Source organism: Myxine glutinosa, chromosome 12, assembly GCF_964187855.1.
Source record: "Myxine glutinosa chromosome 12, kmMyxGlut1.1, whole genome shotgun sequence".
Taxonomy (NCBI): domain Eukaryota; kingdom Metazoa; phylum Chordata; class Myxini; order Myxiniformes; family Myxinidae; genus Myxine; species Myxine glutinosa.
Genome location: NC_136272.1, coordinates 93,302,605 through 93,329,220, shown reverse-complemented (window position 1 = coordinate 93,329,220; position 26,616 = coordinate 93,302,605). Strand labels below are relative to the sequence as shown.

The 26,616-nt window shown below is 45.8% G+C and overlaps 1 protein-coding gene across 3 annotated transcripts in view; it reads right to left on the bottom strand.

The window, feature by feature from the left end:
• LOC137437612 (proton-coupled folate transporter) overlaps positions 1 to 26,616 on the bottom strand; it is a 129,273-nt gene that overhangs the window by 44,224 nt on the left and 58,433 nt on the right. The gene's annotated exons all lie outside the window — the stretch shown is intronic.

The window sequence follows — 26,616 nt, the reverse complement described above, 5'->3', positions numbered from 1 at the left end:
ACGCTTCGAAGAGAAACGACGCAGCTTCGATCCGCGCCGGGCCCTGCATCCAACAAATCACACCGCACCCAGAGTGCTCGCATCGGCTATCCGTCGCTCTAACCGCTAACCCGGTTACCGTCGATGCTTCACCGGCATGCTCACACGCATACACTACCCCTTTCACCCTCACAAAACCCCGCGTTCCAACGCCGTCCGCACATTCCACCAACGCTCTCCCTGTTACACACCACACCTCTCGCGCACACTCTTGCGCACACCTCGGTCCACACCTCTCCTCCGTTACGTCCTCCGTAACACTCACCATGGGCGTGCACTCTGGCATCCACCCACTAACGCGCTCAGATGGGCTCTCCCACACTCGCGCCATGACCAACTCAGGTGTGCTTTCTCGCACACCTTCGCCATTCATCCCATGCGTGCATCCTCGCACCCGCTCCACCACCAACTCACTCCTCGTGTCACTCTCACCCTCGCACGTACACTCCGTACACCCCCAAGTGCATTCTCGCTCGCACTCGGTTTCACTCCCACACTTTATAACACACCCACTCGCCGACGCACACTTTTTCCTCCCACGCGTGCCATTTCCACTCACACGGTACCCTTTACCAACGCCCGGGTGCCATATCGATCCCAATCGCGCGACAATTCTTTTGTCGCCAAACATCCTCCTGCAAAATCTACCCGCACAATACACAGCATGACTCACCTGGGGGATCCTTTTCTCCACGCGAACCTGCAAACTTCCATTTGGATTAGCGAGTACATCATCATGATTTGAGCAGGGACTTTGTACATATTCCATTTCTCCCTGCAATTCCCGGGCTACCTCCGTCATTTCTTCAATTTTAATTCCCACTTCCGCTTTTTCTTTGTTCCCCTCGACGACCGCTGGCTTTAATAAAACACCCTCTACCTCATCGGTCGCCGGGTTTTCCAAACCCCGTGTCGCGATTTCTACCCCCGTCATTGTACCCGCGCTTTCCTCCGCTTCGCTCAACCAGCGCTTTTCGACCCGCGTTACCTCCTCGTGCACCCCTGGGACCCTTTCGCCCACCATGCGATCCATGGTCTCCCCACATTTTTGCATGCGGTCACCCATTCTGTCCCCAATCTTGTCGATTCGCTCCATATCGGCCCTCATTCCGTTCATTATTGCTTCAATTTGGTTTCCCAATCCGTTCGTTATTGCTTCCATTTGCTCACTATTAGCCCTCATTTGCTCACTCTGCAGTTTGAGGGACGCCTGCATTTGCGCCATAAATTGCTCCATGAGGGCCTGCATTTGGGCCATCCCTCCCACTTGTGCAGCGGGTGCAGCCGCCGTAGCCATGTGCGAGGTGCCATTTTGCGCGCCTGAAGCCTCGTGCGCGAGGACGCCATTTTGTGCGTCTGATACCCCTTCAACCACCTCCTCATTGCTCCCCTCCATTTGATCCTGGGTTACTCCTAACCCCTCTCCTAGTTCACCCACCGGCATCCGATCGCCTTGACCAGCCATGGCGCGATTTCAAAATTCGGGTTTTATAAAACAACAAAATTTCGGCAGCTCGTAATTTTGACCAAATTTTTTTTCTACACGTTTTAAAAATTTGGTTCAGGCCTCGTATCCCACTCCTAGACACCAATTGTTACGGGTCGCGGACAAGATGTTACTTTGGGCCGAGCGGATGGTCAACCGCGACCGTTACAGGATCCCCGATTAGCCCGACTCCCCCAACGTTGACTAAATCGCGCCACAGATATTCAATATGGAAACCTCTAAAGCGACCGAAAGAGAAGGAAGAGAGAAGAAGACAGAGTTCGGAGGAATAACAGGATTTATTATACACACAAGCAAAAAGAAGGAGCGATCAAAGTTATTTACAAGCAATGGATGGAAGAAGCAGTCACACAGTGAATCGTTAGCTTATCTATGCAGTTTACTTAACCCCAGGACAACGATTAAGACAGACGACGTTCACACTTACACGGGGGAAATTGCAGGCAGGAATGGCGGAGGTGGGTTGCTGGAGAGGGAGGCAGGGTCAGGTCCCTGCAACCGGCAGGGCTGGAGGTAGCAGCTCCCACTCTTCGCGTTTTTGGCGGGAAAACCCTCGGTCGCGTCGACGCTGCTGATGCTGTGGACGTCATGCGCTGGCTCGGTCACACCTGCTCCTCTCCTTCTGGTGGAGCCGTCTCCCTCCTCTCAGCGCATCTCTCCAAAGCTTGTTTCATCTCCAAGTACCTCTCCTTTTTTTGGAGCGTCTCTCATCTCTCATCTCACAGCTCATCTCTCACCTCATCTCTCATCTCATCTCTCTTCTCATCTCTCCTCTCACCTCATCTGCCGAAGCAGTCCCTTCCAGTCGCTTTTATTACTCGGGTCGGAATCAAGCCGCCGGCTGCGAGGGCACGCCTACCGGGTCGCTCACCGCGGTGCTGGTTGGCTGTTAGGGCTGTCCGATTCCCCCTTTGATCATGACGACGTGCCACGCCTGTGAGTTGGCGGCTCCTACCCCCCTCTTCTCCGAGATTAGCACATGGGCAATGGCGGCTTGCGGGATTGAACACCACTCGCACCGCTTTTGAAAGGAACTTTGGAGAGCGGAGATGATTGGGGAAATTGAAAGGGGCCTACGCTTATTTCGTTTGATACAATGCAGAGTCAATCTAGTGGGAAACACATATTTAGCCTACATAGAATAAGGAAATATGCTATTTAAAAAGAAATATCGTGGCCTGTGTGTAAGTTTCATGGAATTAACTAGGGGGACGTCCTTCAACCTTATTTACTCTACGAGGGTCAGTTAAAACACAGCAAACCAGTTCTCACATTCTTTACACTTTCCAAATTCGTTACAATATATATATATATATATATATATATATATATATATATATATATATATATATATATATATATATATATATATAATCGGGAGATTAAATCAGACGCGGACGTAGCTTCAGGACGTCGATCTTTAATTTGACAAGCTTTCAACCACAAAGGACTTCTTCTTAGTCGTCCCCAAGTTCAACGGAAGTGTTTCTACTATTTATCGTCTTGTTGAGTTTCTACTATTTCTCACAGTTATATATATGTATATGTGTCAGAATTTTGAACGAGGTACAAATCCCAAAAAACACACATTGATTGCTTTAAACCTATATAACTTTGTCCCAAATGTTCTGAATTAGTACATTTAGGTGTCATCTTGTAGAACACAATCACGGCTTTCAGAAAATGTATAGTTTTATATACTTTATATCAATTATCTACATGTTATAAGCCTCTGAACCTCAGAAAATGGTGAAAAAGGGCATTTCTTTAGTATTTCGTTACCCTTCAAAGACATGCATTCATTATAAAAGCCTTTTTCAGATACTTTTCACAGCTGGAATAAAAGTAGATCTATATAACTACTCTACTGAATGTGTTTTTGTGTTACTCATGTCAGTTCCTGAGTCACAGCTCCTCCTCATATAGGATGAAGCAGATGAACCGTAACGTAAGAGATATTTATATAAGCCCTGTTTTACACATATCAGGGTGTTCCATAGTTCTTCTTTAGGGCGCAACAAACAGCACTTATACGTATGTATTAACTCTGTAAAAATCATTGACCTCCTTTGTTTCTCTGAGACACAACAAGCTTGAGTGTGAATTTAGAAACCATAACGGTCTCTTACGTTACGCACGTCATGCTCCCTGTAAGCCAGGTAAGTGCATATCGAAGTGAAATATACCATCAGACCATCACATTAGCTTGAATTCTATGCCATTTCAAAAGATCGGGACGCTCCTGGTGCGTTAAGTACGCAAGACTAGCCGAAACAGCATCTTCGGGAAGAAGAGGAAGGAATTCATATATCTTATTTTGGTCTCTTACGTTATGCTAACAAGGAAGGGAAACTTTGACCATGAATAAAAAACGGAACCTCTGGGCCGATCGGTGTCAGTTTGGCTGCATTTGATAGCCCAGGCGTAGGGCTTTAAGGATATCAAGGTGATTTTTAGCTATTCCAAAAAAAAATTTGACCCCTGGAGGCTCAATTGACCCCTCGTTCAAAATTCTGACCCATAATATATATAGTTTTGTGAGAAAAAATGTTTGTTTGTATATATTGATATATATATTTATACATACATAATTATCTATCTTCTATCTTCTATCTTCTCTATCTATCTTCTTCTATCTATTTGTATATATAAAATAAAGTTTTTGTTTGTTTGTTTGTCTGCACGCGCTAATCTCCTGAACGGTGAAAGATAGGAGGAAACCACTGAACAAAAAATGTTGGGACGGGCCCCGGGAAGGTTATAGGCGAGGTGGTGAGGCCGGTCGAGGCCGCCTCGGCTGGGCTGGGCCCATTTCGCATTAAATGGGTTCGTTTTTTCTCAGCTCCACACGCTCTCCATCGAAATCGAAGTTAAGTAATTGTCCCATTTGTATTTTCGTTATAACTGTATTTCTTTATGGTGTATGTACGTATATTGTCCCGTCAAAGATTTTCGGTGCAAATCTTTCATACTGTATTGAAAATCGTGTTAATTCGTGTCGTCTTGAGGCCTTGTACAGTGTACACTGTACAACCTTGAGGCTTGTTTTTCTCTCAGCGCCTGTCGTTTGTGATCCAATAACTTTCGTTTCTCTGTTTTCGCAGTCTTTCCACCCAAAGCTACTTCCTTATGTAATCTCAACTCAAAAAAACAACAAAAAAAGACATTACCTTCTCTGTGCTCATTCGTTTATTCATTCTTATTCGTTCGTTCGTTCTTCGACCACGTGTTTCTCCCCCATTTCCCCAGATAGATTGTCAAATTTCAACTCGTTATTTTATCGTCCCATGCGATATTGTTTGATTATAGTTAGTTTTGGTTTGAATTTCCTGTAACTCGTAATTTAATTAATCGTGTTCTGCTCCTCGTGTGTGGCCTTGTAGTTGTACCCCCGTCGGTGTTTTGTTAACTTAAGCGTGTTTTGCTTGGCTCTTGGTTTTTTCCCTTCTACCCCGAACATAATACTGTCTAACGTTTCTAAATCCCCACCCCCCCCCCCCCCCCCAAAAAACAAAAAAAACAAAAACATTTATTTTCTTTTCTCCACGTGTACTGTTGGCTCATCCTGTATTTTCTGTCCAGGTGTGCTGTTCGCCCCACCCCCATTATCTCCTTGCCATCCACCGTTTGCCCTTCACGTGACTCGTGGTGGTCCCTCTCGGCTCTCCCCCCGTTGGTATTTTTGTGCATATAAGATTGTTCATAGTTCTGTTTAAATATTATTTAAATATGTTTTAACCTTTCCCCTTCTGTTTTTTATTCAGTGGTATATTACAACACGCTGTTTTTCTTCCTATTTAAAAGGCTTTTCTCAATTTCCTCTCCAACTCATTCCACTTCAAAAAAAAGAAATTCAATATCTTATACGTCTCCCTCACTACATGGTCTAAATTCACATTCATTCCATCCCTCCTCCATCGTTCTGAATCGGATTGCTAACTTGAAAATCACAACAAACCGAATTTGTTATCAATGTTCGTCTTTCATTAATCATCCACTTTCTAAACTCCCCTCTTGCCCCTCCCATCCAAATCCCCCCCCTTGCACCAACACTCCGAAACTTCCCCCTTGCCCCTCCACTCCTGATCTCCCCCCTTTCCCCTTCCCTCCAAAACTCCCCCCTTGCCCCTCCCCTCCTAAACTCCCCCCTCACTCCTCCCCTTCAAAACTCCCCCCCAATCCCTCCCATTCAATTCTCCCCCCATACCATTCCTCTCCAATTCTCTCTCCTCCCCCCTCCTCCTCCAAGCTGCCTCCTCCCCACTTCGTCTCCCTTCTATCTCATACCTCCACCCCCCCAAACCTTCTACTTTCCTCTGCCCCCCCTCAAACAACCCCTCACTGTGCCGCATCCCTTCACCATCAAACCTTTCATCCTCCTCATCCTTCCCTTTCTTGGAACTCTTCTGCAACATCTGAAACACTATCAACTGCTCTCCCGACCTCCCCCTCTCATCCTTCATCTTACCCTACTCCTCCCCTCCCCTGTCCTGTACCCGATGCTCCCCCTCTCTCTTCATTAACGGTAATGGACCTCAAACATCCGGGGCCTTCGCTCAAACCTGACTGATCTCTCCATACAGGTTGCTTCTGACAATCCAGACTTGATCTGCTTAACAGAGACTTTCCTCCTTCAAGATGTCTCTGATTCCTTAATATCTCTTCCTGGTTACTCCCTCCTCCGGTATGATAGACCTGAGCCTCGGCCTGGTGGTGGGGTGGCTATCTTTGTCAAAAACTCTCTTCCTCACTCTCCTTGCACTGCTCTCTTTCCTCCTCACCCGCAGGAGTACCTCTGGTTACGGCTTCCTCTCCGCTCCCACCTTTTGTTCATATGTGTTCTGTACCGTCCCCCAAACAGTGATGACTCCATCTACATTTCAATGTCTGACAACATGGACCAACTTCTATCCACTCATCCCAACTCTCTCTTCCTCATATGTGGTGACTTCAACTGTCATCATGCCACCTGGTTGGGTGTGGGTTCCTCTCTCACTAGTCATGGCACCTCAGCAAAGGACTTCTGTGACTCACTGGGATTGACACAATCTGTCAATTTCCCGACCCGGATCTCAGCCAATGGAGTATCTTCTCTTCTAGACTTGATTATGACAAACTTCCCTGCTAATGTCTGCTGCTCTTCTTCTGCTCCGATCGGATCATCTGATCATGTCCTTGTTAAAGTGGACATCTCTCTGGCCATTCTCAGAGAGCCTCCTCAGCGTCGACGAGTCTGGCATTTCACTCAGGCCGACTGGGACGGTCTTCAAGCAGCCATCAATCGTCTGGATTGGTCTCCCATCTCCACTGCCTCTGACATCAATTCTTCCTGGGAATTCTTCCAAAGCAAACTGATCTCTCTCATGCACAGATTTATCCCATCTCGCCTTCAATTGTCTTACCCTTCCTCCCGTCCATGGTACACTGAATCTTGTGGTGAGGCAGTTGCCCTGAAACAACTTGCCTTTGCCTCTTGGAAGGCTAATCCAACTGAAGGAAATCTCAGTTCCTTCCACCAAGCTCGGAACAAGTGTGTGTCTACCCTCAGGAGTGCCAGGAAGCACTATCTCTCCTCACTCAAGAATGAACTCTCAAACCTGTCTCCTTCCTCCAAATCCTGGTGGCGTCTGGTCAAATCCGTTTCTGGTGTTTGTTCCCCCTCCATCCCCTCCCTTACCTCAAAGGGCCACACAGTTGACATCGCACGTGACAAAGCCGAATGCCTCAACTCTGTGTTCGCCTCGAAATCCTTAGTCCCAAACCCATCTCTCTCTGTTCCCACCTTTCCCAGTCGAACCCAACTGCTCCTGGACTCTGTGTCCTTCTCTCCTGACAAGGTGGAGGAGTTTTTGTCAAACCTCGACTCTGATTCTGCAACTGGACCAGACGGCATCAGCCCACGGGTCCTAAAATCCTGCTCTGCCGCTCTATCTCACCCTCTCTCTGTTCTTTTCACCCTATCTTTTGCTCAAGGTCATCTGCCAGCATCCTGGAAATCAGCTAACATTACCGCTTTACACAAAAAAGGTGCAAAAACAGATCCTTGCAACTACAGACCAATCAGCCTGCTCCCAATTATCAGCAAAGTCATGGAATCCATCATTGCTTCGGATATGAAATCTTTCCTCTTCTCCAATGACTTGATCTCTGATCATCAATTTGGTTTCAGACCAGGTCACTCTACTCTGGACATGCTGCTTCTGCTGTCTCAACAATGGATGGAGGTCCTCAATGCCAAACAGGAAATCAGAGCTGTCTCCCTTGACATATCAAGGGCCTTTGATACGGTCTGGCACCCAGCTCTGCTCACCAAACTCTCCTCCTATGGTATCCATGGAAATCTCCATGCATGGCTTGCGAACTTCCTCTCTGGTCGTAGTCAACGTGTGGCCCTGAATGGATTTCTCTCATCTCCCCTTCCTGTTCAGGCTGGAGTTCCCCAAGGAAGTGTGCTGGGCCCTGTGCTTTTTCTGGTCTTTATCAATGATCTCTCTGACTCTCTGGAAAATCCTCTCTATCTCTTTGCTGATGACTCCACTCTCTGCCGCTCCATTCCTCTTCCCTCAGATCGGCAGTCTGCAGCCTCCTCACTCTCTGAAGACCTGGACAAAATCACAGACTGGTCAAACAAGTGGAACATGTCTTTCAATCCTGACAAATCTCACTCTCTTACTATGTCTCTCCGAAAAGATCGACTGGACAACCCTCCCATCTACTTTCTCAACAATCCTCTCCAAGAAGTTCTGTCACTCAAGCTTTTGGGTCTCACTATCTGCCATGATCTTTCTTGGGAAAACCACATTTCCAAGCTGGCCTCCAAAGCCAGTCGCCGACTGGGCATCCTCCGTCGTGCGAAGTCCTTCCTCGGCACACCTGAGCTCCTCACCACATACAAGGCTTTCATCCGCAGCTCAATGGAATACTGTTCTCCCCTATGGGCTGGTGCTCCTGCCTCACACCTGGCTCGGCTTCACGCTGTTGAATCCAAAGCTTTCAAAATCATTGGAATCTCCCGCGATGAAGCTATCTCTGAGGGCCTTTCACTCACTCACCGCAGGCAGGTAGGTGGCCTTTCTGTCTTCTACCGACTCCTCTCCGGCCTTGCTCCCCCAGCTCTCTCTGTGCTCTGTCCCCCAAATATTCCTACAGGTCGCACAAGATCTGCCAGCAACCCTCTGATGGTTAAACTGCCGAAATCTCGGCTCTCTGCTCACCTTCACTCTTTCATTCCTCTTTTCTCCCGCCTGTGGAACAAACTCCCACACTCCCTTCAATCCCTCTCCTCCCTCCAGGTCTTTAAAACAGCTGTTCACCACCATCTCTTATCTTCCCCGATCCATAACCTTGATCTTTTCTACCCCCACTAATTCACCCCAGATCCACCTTGTTTGAAATTCCAACTTCTTTCCTGGAAATCCTGGCAGTGTCCATATGTTTATACCTCTCCCACCCCCCCCCCCCCTTCACATGCCTCCCCCCCTTCACATGCCTCCCCCCCAAAGCCCTCTCCCTCCCACAGATCTCTCCATGTCTCCATGTCTCTCGGTCCCTGCTCTCAAATGTTGTGTTTGTGTCCTTCCCCCTCTCTCCCCATCTTGTCTACCGCTCCCGATGTTATTTGTTTTATGTGTCTGTTTGTCTTTCTGTGTGATTAATGTTCGCTCTTTCACGAGCCTCGATCTTGTATACAAAAAAAAAAAAAAAAAAAAAAAAAATCTTCTTCTTCTTTCAAAATTCTCTTGAAGTACAACTTATGCACTTAATAGGAATATCTGACCGATTGCAACACATGCTTTCAAAATTCTCTCTCGCGGGGCCCGACAGAAGAAAGAACAAGGAATCGTTGAGCACTAACTGATACCGGGCTCGTGTCAGACCAATGTACATAAGATTAAATTCATTCAAAAAGAACCCGAGCAATGCCGGGTGCATTCAGCTGGTATATTATAAAACAGGAGTGTCTGTCCGTCCCCAAACGACTCCCGCAGTTTTGGGGCTAGTCCCGCCAAACCTCCTGTGGAACGTTTTGGGATCCCAGCGGATGTTCTAAGGTATGTAGGAGGTTTTAAAAATTCCTCAATAAAATTATGATTTTGAAATTAAATCGATACGAACCTGCCGTGAATATGGAAACCCGATGTGTTGATGTACTAATATGGCGGCCCGCCATCTTGGTCATCCCATTGCACCTCGCTGGGTTCTTAAGCCACCATTTTGTTTCTGTCGACTCAAACGTGCCTTGCCTTGGAAACACGATCGACTTTCATTCCATAATTGAAGCATATCATCAAAATCTGGATTCTGATATGAGTATTGGATGCTCTAAACTAAATAATTTCCAAATCTGGAGTGAAATCTGACAAAATTTACCATTTCTCCAATTTTATAACTACCGTAAGTGTTATGAAGGATTCCGCCATTAAAGTCACGCTGTTATCCGCTGAGCAAGTTGTCGAACGCGACAACTTGTTGGACCTTGTATCTGTGTTTGATCAGGCTCAACCGGTCAGAGGCATTGCTTCGTTCCATTGCATGCGATACGACATGTTGCAGTTTGTGACCAAGACATACACTGCTGCTGGCGATGGTCCTGCACCCGATGCACAAAAACCAGCGACTCGGCTTCAACCAAACGAAATGGCTGCAGTCATTATACCTGGAAAGCACGCTTATGTTGCATATATCTATATGGCACAGGTATGTAACACCCTGGTAGAGATGAAACAAATCCGTATACATGACCACTACATACTGTGTCCACTATGTACAAATCTGAATGGGTTGGGGCATTCTGCTTTTATTTTCCAGGTTTTAGAACTTGATGGTAATGAGGTGTTCATGCGGTACCTTAGAAGACAAGGGAATATATACAGTTGGCCTCTGGTCAATGATGAATCGTGGCAACCAAGAGATGATGTTTTGTGCGTGGTGCCCTATCCCGATTTGGCAAACAACAAATAAAATTACAAGCAGAAGTACCCGGCATTGCCGGGCGGGGGAGGGGAGGGGAAGGGGGAAGGGGAGGGAAGGGGAACGGGGGGGAGGGGAGGAGAGGGGGGAGGGGAGAAGAGGGGGGAGGGGAGGTGGGAGGGGGAAAAAGGTACCCGGCATTGCTGGGCGGGGGAGGGGAGGGGAGGGGGAAGGGGAGGGGAACGGGGGAGGGGAGGAGAGGGGGGAGGGGAGAAGAGGGGGAGGGGGAGGGGAGGAGAGGGGGGGAGGTGGGAGGGGAGAGGGAGGGGGAGAGGGAGGGGGAGAGGGAGGGGGAAGGGGAAGGGGAAGGGGGGAAAGGGAGGTGGAGGGGAGGAGGGAGGGGGAGGGGAGGGGGGAGGGGAGGGGGAGGAGGGAAGGGGAGAGGGTAGGGTGGAGGGGGAAGGGAGGGGGAAGGGGAGGACCACGTAATGGCCTCTGGCCCTCACCACACGTTGTTGATTAGCGTTCAGACGTGCCTCTGTCTCATCTTCTGTCTCTCGCTGTCTGGCCCTCGCCAGACGTTGTTGTTGGCGTTTAGACGTGCATCTGTCTCATCTTCTGTCTCTCGCTGTCTGGCCCTCGCCAGACGTTGTTGATTGGCGTTTAGACGTGCCTCTGTCTCATCTTCTGTCTCTCGCTGCCTGGCCCTCGCCAGACGTTGTTGATTGGCATTTAGACATGCATCTGTCTCATCTTCTGTCTCTTGCTGTCTGTCCCTCGCCAGACGTTGTTGATTGGCGTTTAGACGTGCCTCTGTCTCATCTTCTGTCTCTCGCTGTCTGGCCCTCGCCAGACGTTGTTGATTGGCGTTTAGACGTGCCGTTCTCTCATCTTCTGTCTCTTGCTGTCTGAATCTAGAGACACGTTCCTGATTGGCTTGTCGATGGTGAAAAGTATCTTCATCGGTTTCATGGAGTCTCCGATCAGCGATTTTCCTTGCTCGGGAGGTAGAACACGACACATTTCTTTTCTTCTGTGCCATTGCCTTTATCACAGTCAGTCTTCCAGTCACTCACTCGTAGACAAATTAAATTTTTTTTCACTTTTACGTTTACACGTGGTAATGAAGATTGCAACTTCTGCAATCAAACAAACGACGCAAACGCAAGATTGCAACTCTGCGTCGTGTCGTGGGCGTGGCCAACATGGCCTCATGCTCCCAGGTGATTGGCTAACTCGAGCTCGAGCGAGCCATAATGCGTTATGTTATGGCAAAAAATATGGATCTAAAGATGAAAGAAAAAAAAACCTATGTGGTGTGAATGGCAATGGTCATTCGATATATTTTCACTTTTACGTTTTGGCTAACTCGCTCGCGAACCTGACGAAGATCCTGAGCGAGGATCGCTACGCTATGCTATGTTATGCTAACGCTACGTTAGCTACACTACGATACGCTACGTTCGCTACGTTATGGCTAAAAATATGGATCTAAAGATGAAAGAAAAAAAAACCTATGTAGTGTGAATGGCAATGTTCCTCGCTGAAATGTGAAAAAACGCAATCGCTTTTCGCTCTGAATTACGTGTGAACGCGTAACTGTGAGATTATGGCGGCAAGGATGGAACATCACGTGATCGCTCTGAGCGAATCAGCGAGCTGCTCTGCCACCGGCTCAGAATCCGTGTATAATATTCCTCGCTGAAATGCACTGAGGTAAAAATATGGATCTCGTCAAATATTTTTAGGTAGGCCATGTTCTTCCCAGGCTCAATGGCCATGTCTATGCCAAATATCAAGCACGTGAGCCTCTCCGTTTAGGAGTCTATCGGTAACATTACACACACACACACACACACACACACACACACACAAACTGTGTTTTATATATATATAGATATATATTATATAAAATAAAATATATATATTCATTTATTTAAGTGAGGCTGTGATTCTCATTCAGGGGTTAGTTTTTTTAAAATTTCACTTAATAATAGTTTTTAACTGAATGCTTACTTCCATGGGAACATACAACAACAACAACAACAACAACAACAACAACAACAACAACAACAACAACATGCATTTTAAGGCCATTTTCCCTGCAAGAGCTGGGGTTAGCCTTGCGGTCCCCATGACAATCTTCTCCATTTTGCCCTATTTTCTGCATCTCCCCTTGTTAACCCCCTTGCCCGCATTTCTTCTTCGACCATCTTCAGCCAATTCTTTCTCGATCTTCCCCGTCCTCTACTTCCTTCTACATTCATTTCCATCACTCTTCTCAACCAGTCACTTTCATCCTTCCTCAACACATGACCAAACCAGCTCAAACTGTTTCTCTTCACAGCATCCATCACAGGCTCTATTCCCATCATCTTTCGCAATTCATCATTTGTCTTCCTCTCTCTCAACGATATTCCACACATCCACTGAACCATTCGCATTTCCACCCTTTCCAGCCTTCGTTGCTGCTCTACGTTCATTACCCATGTCTCGTTCCCATAAATCATAACACTTCTCACACATGCAGCATACACCTTTCCCTTCAGCTTCAACGACACTCCCCTCCTCGTCAGCACGCCACTCAGTTCCCGAAACTTCTTCCATGCACATCTCACTCTAGCAACCATTGCCGATTCTGATCCACCTTCTCCATTCAGCATGTCTCCGAGGGAACAAAATGTTTTCACACCTTCCAGCTTCATGCCGTCTCCAATATCCAACTCAACATTTCCTCCATCTGCAGCTCCCTCTGTGCACACCTTACACTTGAATGTAGCTGCCACACTGGTTAATGACCCTCTCAAACCACGACATTTTTGATGACCCCACTCATCGCACATTGTACATTGAATGGAATTCACTCTGACACCTTTCCTGCACACAGCACACGGCCACTTCCCAGTTCTTTCCACCTCACCACATGCTTTACCACTTGCCATCACCTTCGTTTTTCCAATATTCACCTTCAGACCTTTTGTCTCCATACATTCCTTCCACTTGTTCATCTTCTCCTTCAGTCCATCCATACTTTCTGCAATCAACACCAGATCATCTGCATACAACTCCCACGGTAAACCCTCCTTTACGTTCCGAGCCAGCACCTCCATCACAGCTACAAATAGTAGTGGACTTAGTACCGACTCCTGATGCACTCCCACCTTCACCTCAAACTCACCACTGTTGCCGTCCTTCGTCTTTACAGCTGTGCGCGCTCTTTTGTACATTGCCATCACTACTCTGATCAACCATTCCTCCACTCCTAACTTCCTCAATGCCCATGTCACTACTTCACGTGGAACCCTATCGAATGCTTTCTCCAGATCAACAAACCCAAGAAACAACTTCTTCCTCTTCTCCATGTACCACTCCTGCAACTGCCTCACAATAAAAAGCACGTCTGTCGTTCCTCTTCCTGGCATAAATCCAAACTGCATTTCGTCCATCTTCACTTTCTTCCTTAACCTCCTCTCCAACAACCTTTCCAATACCTTCATTCCATGCTCCAATAACTTTATCGCTCGGTATGAGCCACCGTCCAGAGGGTCACCTTTCCCCTTGTATAGAGGGACGAGGGTACTCAGTTCCCAATCCACTGGAATGCGGCCTTCTTTCACCACCAGATTGCAGATCTCTGTCATTCTCTTTACACCCCAATTTCCTGCTGCCTTCAACATATCTCCCACAACTCCCGTCGGCCCTCCCGCTTTTCTACTCTTCATTGCTTTTATCGCTTCCTCAACTTCCTTTTCGGTTATCTTCTCTGCCGGTCCTAAAACTGGGTTACTCTCCATGTTGCCATCCCATTCATTCTCTGCATTCAACAGTATTTCCATATATCTCTTCCATCTTCCTTTAATTCCATCTGGGTCCACAACGATTTGTCCCACTTCATACTTCAAGCAAATCACCCCCATCACATCACACCTCTCTTTCGCTATCTGCTTGGCAATCCTGAATACCGCTCTCTGACCGCCTTCCAAATCCAAGCGTTCTCTGAACATTTTCCTACATGCCTCCTGCGCCTTTGCTACCTCTTTCTTTGCAGCCTTCTTGGCTGCCTTATAACTTTCATGCTCTGCCTTTTCTGCCCCCATACCCTTCGCCTTCTGCCACTCCTTGAACTTCTTCCTATTCTCGTCAATCTTCTTTCCAACTTCATCATACCACCACCATGTTTCCGAGTGCCTCGGTGGTCCTTTTGTCCATCCACATACCTCACCAACAGCTCCCAACAGACTATCTTTCATTGACATCCAACCACTTTCAAGCTCAACCACATCATCCTCTACCCTACTCAGCCTCTCTTTTAATGCCTCCCTCACTGTCACCTCTTTCAACCTCCACACCTACATTCTCGGGTGGTACTTCAACCGCCGAGCTCTCCTCGCACCTTTCACCCTTATGTCGCAGACAACCAAGTGGTGCTGTGAAACAGCGTCCTCCCCCGGGATCAACTTTTTGTCCCGGAGGTGCCCCCTATCTTGCCTACGCACCAGCAGGTAGTCAACGGTTGTCGTCGACCCACCTGACGTGTATGTAACAAGCTTATTATCCTCTTTCTGGAACTGAGTATTACAAATCAACAAATCAGCTCCATCAGCAAACTCCAAAATCCTTTCACCTTCTCCATTTCTCACACCATGTCCGTAACCCCCATGAACTCCTTCAAAACCGTCCATACTCCTTCCCACATGTCCATTTAGGTCTCCTCCTACCACAACAACTTCCTCATCTTTCACGTTTTCCATCAGCTTCTCTATCGCACACCAGAACTTGTCCTTCTCTTCATCGCTCCGACCGACCTGTGGAGCATATCCCGAGATGACGTTCACCAAGAGCTTTCCAATCATCATTTTCACCATCATCAACCTTTCACTCACTCTAGTCACACTCACCACACTGTCTACAAACTCCTCAGAAAACAGGACACCAACACCATTCATGCCTTCTGGGCACCCTTGCCACACAAACTTGTATTTCTGTCCCTGCCTACACCTCACCATTCTCACACCACTTCCCTTCCATCTCGTCTCCTGCACACAGCATATGTCCACTCTTCTTCTGACCAATACTTCCATCACTTCTCCTGATCTCCCTGTCATTGTCCCTACATTCCATGTCCCAAACCTCAGAAACCGATCTCCACGTTGGACATCAGACGTTTCGTCGTCATAAATGGATTGATTTCCACCCATGCTTCGATCGTGTTCCCCACCTTGAGTTTTGACGAGAGGGCGTGGGGTCCCCCACGGGGTACTACGAGCTGTGCCCTGCCCATATCTAGTTGTAATTGTCATGGTTCTCTTTTTGAGGCAATGTTTTTTTTATGGCCGGATGCCCTTCCTGACGCCAACCCTTTTAGTCGCCTCTTACGACACGCAGGGATACGGTGTACCTATTCTAAACTGGGGTACACACCAGTAGTTATTTATGTTATGTTGTCTAATATTGAATTAAATAACATATGTATAATTTAATTTATTTTCAATGAATTGAACTTACCTTAAATAAGACACCATCCAACAAAGAACAATTTTCATTGGTTCAGAATCCAAACAGTATTCTTTGTGTAATCCATAAACAGAGTCTCCAAGATAGGAAGAGTCTCCAAGATAGTCCCCACAGGCAGAGTCTCCAAAATGAAACCAGTTTTCAAAGTCTCCAAGGTAAAACTCTTTTCCTGATTTTATTACATTTTGTGAGTCTCCAAGGAAGGCTCCACGTTTAGAACCATCTAGGCAGAACTCATAACATGTTTTACCCAAATTTAGTGAGTCTCCAAGGTGGGCTCCATATTTAGAACCATCTAGGCAGAACTCATAACATGTTTTACCCAAATATATTGAGTCTCCAAGGTATAACTCTTTGGCTGGATTATCAAAGTAAAACTCGTTCTGTGGGTCGTGGTTGTTTAAAAGGTCTTCAAACAAATCAATAGTTTACCCCAAGTTGTGGTAAAAGCAGTATTGTCATTGTGTATCTCAGATACAATTTCCTGTGAGAGGAAATAATAATGTATCTTACTATAATTCACCAAATGTCTGTCCGTCCGTTCGAAGGTACCGCAAAAACGGCTCAACCGATCGCAACGATATTTTGGGTGGGTATTCCTGGGACCCCTGGGAGTAAAATAGGCTATATTGTTTTTCCAACTTTTCCAATTTTCCAGTTTTTCCAAACACGATGGAATAATATTTACCGATATGAACAGTGATGTGGCTTTTGTTGAAATTCTACAAATACTGCTTATTCTACGTACCAGGAGAGAGTACATCGACTCCTGACGAACTCTTCCTACATAAACGTGCGGCTCCGAAGTAACATGGCAGCGTGTGCAAAGCGACTGAGAAACAGGTGTAGCCGCCGCTTCCATGTTACAGATTCAGCGCGCACTCTTCACACATAAACGTGCGACTGAGAAAGCCGTGTAGCGGCAGCTTCCGTTTTGCAGAATTCAATCTTTTTTCAAAATGGGCACCATGTACTGTTTAGATTTTGATGATTTGCGTGTGATATGATTCAACGGATGGTTATATGAATCGTTTAAAATTTTAAAAACCTTCAATTGCTGATATTTTGCCTTTTCATTTGGGCCTCCCAATTGAAGCCCTGCCCATAGGGTGGGCACCGTTGCTAGTTAATTTAATACAAGATTATTATATGTATAAATCAAACTCTGTAAATATTAAAAGAAACTCTTACCTCCATTGATAAGAGGTTTGAATATAGTTCATCAATTTGAAGGTTTAGTTCCACACAGGTAATAGGACTCCAAGGAACTCCAAAGTCATCCGACTCAAGCTCAGCAAAGTAGTCCATTCTCAATAAAAGGAAAAAAATGTTTAAATTTAGCCTGTGTTTTAACCTTTTATATAAGAATGATGGGTGTGGTTTCCTTTGGAAATTCCCTGAGAAAATCTCTGGGCAAGCCTGGGCAAGGCTAAACTGGAAATGATGGAATAGTGGGTGGGGTTTATAAAAGTGGGCGGGGCTTATGAAAAAGTGGTGGGGCTTGGGGAAAGTGGGCGGGGCTTGGGAAAAGGTTGGCGTGGCTTATGGAAAGTGTGCGGGCTTATAAAAAAAAAGATATGTGGCTTAGGATGTGCTCAAAGAAAATATGGGTTTTTATAATCAACAAAGGGTTTGGGGGTCTATTGAGGATTTAACCATTGTTAATGGCTTAGATGGGGAGGGAGAAATTTCCGGATGTTTTGGGGTTTTTGGGTGGGTGGTCCATAAGTTCCAATGCAATTTCCCCATTAACATTCACCTTGACTCCCTTTAGACTCCTTAGACCATGGGTTCCCAATCAGTGGGCCATGGCCCACTGATAGGCCACAGCACGTTTTCCAGGTGGGCCACAGACTGCCCAATATTTGCCCAAATAATATAATCTTTTCATGCACAAGGCCTAAAACAAGAGTTCAATTCTGTGTGTGTTGGTGGTGGCCAGTGGTAGCCACCCACTATTCCCTACATATATTTTTTAGTCTTGTTTTTTTATTTTTTTCCAGAAACCATTCTGAAATGACAAAATGAGGATATGATGGGCAATACATAAAGTTTGGATTCACATCCTTACATGATCGTGGAGAATTAATGGGACAATGCGTCCTGTGCCAGAAAGTTCTCGGAAATCAATCTTTGCGGCCATCGAAGTTGAAGCTCCATTTGGAGAACATTCATCCACATCATCAACATAAGGAAGTGGACTTCTTCAAGAGAATGGCGGAGAACGTGAAGCGCCAGCGCTTGGATCAAAGTGGAACATTATTTCAGCAAAACAAGCGTCTTATGGAGGCTTCTTATGCCATTAGCCTCCTCATTGCGCAACAGAAAAAACCTCACACAGTCAGAGAGACTCTGATCAAGCCATGTGCTCTGAAGATGGCTAGGATTCTGCTTGGAGAAGAAGCTGAAAAAAAGTTCAACAAAAGTTCTCTGTCAAATAATACGGTTCAAAGGAGGATTGCTGACATGTCTAGCGACATAAAAGAACAGGTGATTGCTGAAATCAAAGACGCTGCATTTCGATTGTTCTCATTCAGTTGGAAGAATCCACAGATGTTTCTTCCTGTTCCCAGCTTCTTGCCTTCGTTCGGTATGTGAAGGGTGATTCCATCAAGGAAGAATTCTTATTCTGCCGTTCTCTCAAAAGAAATACCAGAGCTGTGGATGTGATGGAAAAAGTAACAGAGTTCTTTGACCATGAGGAACTGAACTGGCACAATCTCTGTGGAGTGTGCACCAATGGCGCCCCAGCTATGCTAGGAGCAAAAAGTGGTTTCCAAGCGCTTGTTTGAAATCTATCTCCAGGCATCATTTCTGATCATTGTCTGATTCATCGGCAAGCTCTTGCTTCAAAACCCCTTCCACCTCATCTTCAGGATGTTCTTGAACAAGTCATCAAAATTGTGAACTACGTGAAAAGCAGTGCTTTGAATTCCTGACTGTTCAAGCAATTGTGCACAGAAATCGATTCAGAGCATAAGAACCTGCTTTACTACACCAAGGTGCGTTGGCTATCAAAAGGAAATGTTGTGGCACGAGTGTTTGAACTCCGAGAAGAGATGCAGAGTTTCCTACAGATGCAAGAAAAGCACAAACTTGAAGCTTCCTTCCATGAAAAGCTGTGGGTATTTCGCCTCACATACCTTGTGGATATTTTTGATGAACTGAACAGACTGAATCTAAAGCTGCAAGGAAAGGGAACAACTATCATTCAGTTCATCGACACTTTCAGTGCATATATACAGGAGCTTGAAAACTGGAAACGAAAGGCTGAGGAAGGGAACTTTACCATGTTCGAATCTCTTTCAGAAGTCACTATTAATGAGCCGTTGGATCCTGGCGTTGTAAAGGATGTTGTGACACACCTCAGCTGTCTCCGAGAAGAATTTCTGCAGTATTTTCAAGAAATTGGGAGAGAAGGACTGGCGCTCATGAGGAATCCTTTTCTTGTTAAAGTCAATGACGTCCAGGTTGACCTGCAAGATGAACTGATTGAATTTCAAAATGATTCTGGATGCAGAGATGTCTTTGAAGCTTATTCAGTCTTTGAGTTTTGGCCAAAAATGATAGGAAGCTACCCCAACATTGCAAAGGAATGCCTTCGGAAACTCCTGCCCTTTGCAACAACTTATCTTTGTGAATCAGGCTTCTCAACGTTGGTGCAGCTGAAGACAAAGGCTCGGAACCACCTTGAATGTGAGGCAGATCTTAGATGTGCGCTTTCTACAACAGAACCTCGGATTTGGAAACTGGTGCAGAAAATTCAGAACATCTCTCATTAAAGTAGCTTTAGGTTAAACTGGTTTGAGGTTTTTTTCAATTGGCAGATACTGCAATGTTTTGTGTTACAGCCCACAACCAAAGCAACCTGGAGATGAGTTTTCAAATATTTTATATTTTCCTGGTTATTGCAATGATTTAATAGAGTTTCATTTCTTAATTTAAAATAAATATTTGTCTTTTATGGAAAAGCCTTGAAGTCTAAAGTGTTCATTTGCCTTTTCAATTGATTTTCTTGATGTTCTGTTCTAAAAATTTCTCGCAAGACCCTTTGTCACAAATAAATTTGCTTCACTTCACTCGCATTAATTCATTTCACAAAGAAATTGTTAAAATGAGAAATATTGTTCCATTAAATACTCTAAAAGTCTAAATTGAATTAAGTTGTGGTTCTTATTGACATTTCTTTGGTTTCAAAAAATTGCTATGATCCCCACTGGGCCATGACATGTCAGGTCAAAAGCCAGTTGGACCACATAGCGAAAAAATTTGGGAAACACTGCCTCAGACCTTAACACTAATTAGACTACTTTTGGGTTAAGAAAATAGGGTTTCAGAAAGTTTTGCAATTTTATTAAAAAGAAAAAACTGAAATATCACATTGACATAAGTATTCAGACCCTTAACTCAGTACTTAGTTGAAGCACCTTTGGCAGCGATTACAGCCTTGAGTCTTCTTGGGTATGACGTGACAAGCTTTGCACACCTGGATTTGGGGATTTTCTGCCATTCTTTTCTGCAGATCCTCTCAAGCTCTGTCAGGTTGGATGGGGAGCGTCGGTGGACAGCCATTTTCAGGTCTCTCCAGAGATGTTCGATTGGGTTCAAGTCAGGGCCCTGGCTGGGCCACTCAAGGACCTTCACAGAGTTGTCCCAAAGCAACTCCTGCGTTGTCTTGGCTGTGTACTTAGGGTCATTGTCCTGTTGGAAGGTGAACCTTCGGCACAGTCTGAGATCCTGAGCGCTCTGTGTCAGGTTTTCATTAAGGATATCTCTGTACTTTGCTCCGTTCACTGTTCCCTCAACCCTGACCAGTCCCTCAGTCCCTGCTGCTGAAAAACACCCCCAGAGCATGATGTTGCCACCACCATGCTTCACCGTTGGGATGGTATTGGGCAGGTGATGAGTGGTGCCTGGTTTCCTCCAGACATGACGCTTAGAATTGAGGCCAAACAGTTCAATCTTGGTTTTATCAGACCACAGAATCTTGTTTCTCACAGTCTGAGAGTCCTTCAGGTGCTTTTTTGCAAACTCCAAGCGGGCTTTCATGTGTCTTTCACTGAGGAGAGGCTTCCGTCTGGCCACTCTGCCATAAATCCCAGACCGGTGGAGTGTTGCAGTGATGCTTGTCCTTCTGGAAGTTTCTCCCATCTCCATACAGGATCTCTGGAGCTCAGCCAGAGTGACCATCGGGTTCTTTGTCACCTCTATTACCAAGGCCCTTCTCCCCCGATTGCTCAGTTTGGCCGAGCGGCCAGCTCTAGGAAGAGTCCTGGTTGTTCCAAACTTCTTCCGTTTAAGAATTATGGAGGCCACTGTGCTCTTAGGAACCTTCAATGCAGCAGAAAATATTTTTGTAGGCTTCCGCAGATCGGTGCCTCGACACAATCCTGTCTCGAAGCTCTGCAGGCAGTTCCTTCGACCTCATGGCTTGGTTTTTGCTCTGATATGCAATGTCAGCTGTGAGACCTTATATAGACAGGTGTGTGCCTTTCCAAATCATGTCCAATCAATTGAATTTACCACAGGTGGACTCCAATCAAGGTGTATAAACATCTCAAAGATGATAAAGAGAAATTTGAGGCACCTGAGCTAAATTTCAAGTGTCATAGCAAAGGGTCTGAATACTTATGTCAATGTGATATTTCAGTTTTTTTTTTTCAATAAATTTGCAAAACTTTCTAAAATCCTGTTTTCTCTTTGTCATTATGGGGTATTGCGTGAAGATTGATGAGGGAAAAAATGAATTTAAACGATTTCAGCATGAGGCTGCAACATAACAAAATGTGAAAAAAGTAAAGTGGTCTGAATACTTTCTGAATGCAGTATATATAGACCCTTTTTACATGCTTGAGAGATTCGACTCTTTTGACCCCTTCAACCTAAATTATTAGAACGTACCCTTTTGACCACTTTAGACCATCTGGATCCTTTTAGGCATTCACCACACAAATATCTATATTCTATAGTCTTCTTGCAAAACATAGAAAATAGATTTTCAGCAAGTAACGTGCAAACTCGACCCACATATAGAGTGGGTACTCTGCTAGTACAGTTGTCTGTCGTGTTTATAAAAAACGAAAAACACAGTCCGTCTGTCCATGAATCCTCTGTATATATCTCTTAATTACGTACTGTTTGAACGTCAGATGCACTCTGACTTCACATATGTCCATTAATTATGTACTATTATATTGGAATGTTAGACCACTTGAACCTTTTTAGACCATTTCTACATGCTTGAGAGATTGGAACCTTTCGACACCTTAGACTCTATCTACTATTGCAAACACACCAGGGCGAGAAAGGTACATGAAAACTGGATGGAGGAGACTGCCTCAAAGCTCACGTGATCTACTACAGTCCCTTCCACTACTCCCTTTTGACCTTTAGACCAACTAATTATCTGTAAAGCAATTAAATGTAATTATCTGTAAAGCAATTGGACTCCCATTGTTAGTCCCTCGAGCAAGGAAGTGACTTCGACCTCTGCAGCATGACATCAAAGTTAAAGTATTTTCCGATTCGTGTCTTTGTCAAATTTCCACTCGTTATTTTATTGTGTATGTGTTACTGTGTGTTTCTAGTTAGTGTTGGTTTGCAATTCGTGCAAACTTGTGTATAATTAATCGTTTTCTGTTCACACCGCGTGCGCGGCCTGGTAACTTAAGGCTTCAATCCCCCCATCGGTGTTTTGTGAATTTAAATTCTTTCCTTCGCTGTATTGCTTATTTCTTGATTTTCTCTTCTCCCCCTAACTTCCCCGAACATCTACCCTTTGTCGAACATTTTAAATACAAAAAAAATTCTTTCCTTCTATCCTCGCTGGCACATGTGCTTGTTGTCTGGCCCCGCCCCCTTTATCTCCTTTTCTTCCACCTCTTCCTTCCATCTCCAGCCGAAACTCACCTTTCCAATTCTAGTTGCCTCCATCTAATTTAACCCTTTCTCCTTTCTCTGATCCACGCCCTTACTCCAGGGACTTTTCCCAGATTGTTTTTCACGGTTTTGTTTGAATATGTTTAAACTTTCCCCTGCAGTGTTTTATTCAGTGATTTATTACAACATGCTGTTTTTCTTCCGATTTAAAAGGCTTTTTTCAATTTCCTTATCAAATCATTCCATTTCAAAAAAAAAAAATCAATCTCTTGCAGTCATTCCTTTCTACATTCTCTAAACTCACCTTCATTCCACCCCTCCTCTATCGTTTTCAAATGGATCTCTGACTTGAAAATCACAATAAACACTGTTTGTTATAAACGTTCGTTTTTCATTAATCATCCACTTCCAAAACTACCCCCTCACCCCTCCCCTCCAAAACTCCCCCCTCACCCCTCCCTTTCAATTCTCCCCCCTCACCTTCCCCTCCTAAGCTCTCCCTCACCCCTCTCCTCCTAAACTCCCCCCTCGCCTCTCCCCTCTAAATCTCCCCCTCACCCCTCCCCTTCAAAGCCCCCCTCACCACTCCAAAACTCCCCCACCCCTCCCTTTTTAATCTCTTCCCCAACTATTTTTCTCAAATTCTCCCCCCTCCCCCCTCCTCCTCAAATCTGCTGCCACCCCACTTCCTCTCCCTTCCATCACATACCTCCACCTCCTCCAACCTTCGACTTTGCGCTGCCCCCCCCCCCCCTCAAACAACACCTCACTGTGCCTCTTCCCATCACCATAAAACCATTTGTCCTCCTCATCCTTCCCTTTCTCCTAACCCTTCTGCAATCTCAGACACACTATCAACAGCTCTCCCTACCTCCCCCTCTCACCCCTCATCTTACCTTACCCCTCCCCTCCCCTGTCCTGTACCCAATGCTTCCCCTCCCTCTTCCTTAACGGTATGGACCTCAAACATCTGGGGCCTTTGCTCAAACCTGACTGATCTCTCCATACAGGTTGCTTCTGACAAACCAGACGTAATCTGCTTAACAAAAACTTTCCTCCTTCAAGATGTCTCTGATTCCTTAATATCTCTTCCTGGTTACTCCCTCCTCAGGTATGATAGACCTGAGCCTAGTCCCGGTGGTGGGGTTGCTATCTTTATAAAAAAAACTCTCTTCCTCACTCTCCTTCCACTGCCCTCTCTCCACCCCGCCCCCGGAGTACCTCTGGCTATGGCTTCCTCTCCGCTCCCACCTTTTGTTTAAATGTGTTCTGTACCGTCCTCCAAACAGTGATGACTCCATTTACATCTCCCTGTCTGACAACATGGACCAACTTCTATCGACTCATCCAAACGCTCTCTTCCTCATATGTGGCCACTTCAACTGTCATCATGCCAGCTGGCTGGGTGTGGGTTCCTCTCACACCAGACATGGCACCTCAGCAAAGGACTTCTGCGACTCACTGGGACTGACACAATCTGTCACTTTCCTGACACAGATCTCAGTCAATGGAGTATCTTCTCTTCTAGACCTGGTTATGACGAACTTCCCTGCAAATGTCTCCTGCTCTTCTTCTGCTCCAATATGTTATTCTGATCATTTACTTGTTAAAAGTGGACATCTCCCTGGCTATTCTCAGAGAGCTTCCTCAGCGTCGACGAGTCTGGCATTTCACTCAGGCTGACTGGCATGGTCTTCAAGCAGCCATCAATCATCTGGATTGGTCTCCCATATTACTGCCTCTGACATCAACTCTTCCTGCGAATTCTTCCAAAGTAAACTTTTCTTTCTTTCTTTCTTTCTTTCTTTCTTTCTTTCTTTCTTCTTCTCTTCTCTTCTCTTCTCTTCTCTTCTCTTCTCTTCTCTCTCTCTCTCTCTCTCTCTCTCTCTCTCTCTCTCTCTCAGATTTACCCCATCTCGCCTTCAGTTGTCGTACCCTTCCTCCCGTCCATGGTACACAGAAGCTTGTTGTGAGGCAGTTCCCATGAAGCAAGTTACCTTCCCCTAATGGAAGGCTAATCCAACTGAAGGTAATCTCAGTTCCTTTCACAAAGCTTGGAACAAGTGTGTGTCTTCCCTCAGGAGAGCAAGGAAACAATTTCTCTCTGCTCTCAAGACTGCATTCTCAAACCTGTCTCCCTCCTCCAAATCTTGGTGGTGTCTGGTGAAATCTGTTTCTGGTGTTTGTGCCCCTTCCATCCCCTCCCTTACTTCAAACGGCTACACAGCTGACACCGCACATGAAAAAGCCAAATGCCTCAACTCTGTGTTTGCCTCAAAATCATGTGTCCCGAACCCATCTCACTCTGCACCCACCTTTCCCAGTCGAACCCAGCTGCTCCTGGACTCTGTGGCTTTCTCTCCTGACAAGGTGGAGAAGTTTTCGTCAAACCTCGACTCTGATTCTGCAACTGGACCAGACGGCATCAGCCCATGGGTCCAAAAATCCTGCTCTGCCACTCTATCTCACCCTCTCTCAATTCTCTTCACCCTCTCTTTTGCACAAGATCATCTGCCATCTGCTTGGAAATCAGCCAACATTACCGCTTTACAGAAAAAAGGTGCAAAAACAGATCCTTGCAACTACAGACCAATCAGCCTGCTCCCAATAATCAGCAATGTCATGGAATCCATCATCACTTATGATATTAAATCCTTCCTCTTCTCCAATGGCTTGATCTCGGATCATCAATTTGGATTCAGACCAGGTCATTCTTCTCTGGACATGCTGCTCTGTTGTCTCAACAATGGATGGAGGTCTTTCATGCCAAACAGGAAATCAGAGCTGTCTCCCTCGACATATCACGTGCCTTCGATACGGTCTGGCACCCCACTCTGCTCACCAAAATCTCCGCCTATGGTATCCATGGAAATCTCCACGCATGGCTTGCGGACTTCCTCTCTGGTCGTAGTCAACGCGTGGCCCTGAATGGTTTTCTCTCATCTCCCCTTCCTGTTCAGGCTGGAGTTCCCCAATGCAGTGTTCTGGGCCCTGTGCTTTTTCTGGTCTTCATCAATGATCTCTCCGACTCTCAGGAAAATCCTCTCTATCTCTTTGCTGATGACTCCACTCCCTGCCGCTCCATACCTCATCCCTCAGATCGGCACTCTGCAACCTCCTCACTCTCTGCAGACCTGGACAAAATCACAGACTGGTCAAACAAGTGGAACATGTCTTTCAATCCTGACAAATCTCACACTCTCACTATGTCTCTCCGAAAAGTCCGACTGGACAACCCTCCCATCTACTTTCTCAACAATCCTCTCCAAGAAGTTCTGTCACTCAAGCTTTTGGGTCTCACTATCTGCCATGAACTTTCCTGGGAAAACCACATTTTCAAGCTGGCCTTCAAAGCCAGTCGCCGACTGGGCATCCTCCATCGTGTGAAGTCCTTCCTTGGCACACCTGAGCTCCTTATCACATACAAGGCTTTCATCCGCAGCTCAATGGAATATTGGAATACTGTTCTCCCTCTCTGGGCCGGTGCTCCTGCCTCACACCTAGCTCGGCTTCACGCTGTTGAAACCAAAGCTTTCAGAATCATTGGAATCTATCAAAAGAATCTTGGAATCTATCAGAATCTATCAAATGATCTTTCAGAATCATTGAAAAAAAAATCAATATGGAGTTGATCAGTAAGCTGGGATCATCATGTTGTTTGTCATGTTGGGAATGTGTTGTGCAAAAACAATTTTTCAGGATTGAATGTACTTTTGGTTCCTCACCTAATGGACAATAGAGTTGCTGACGTCATTCACCAGCGCTGA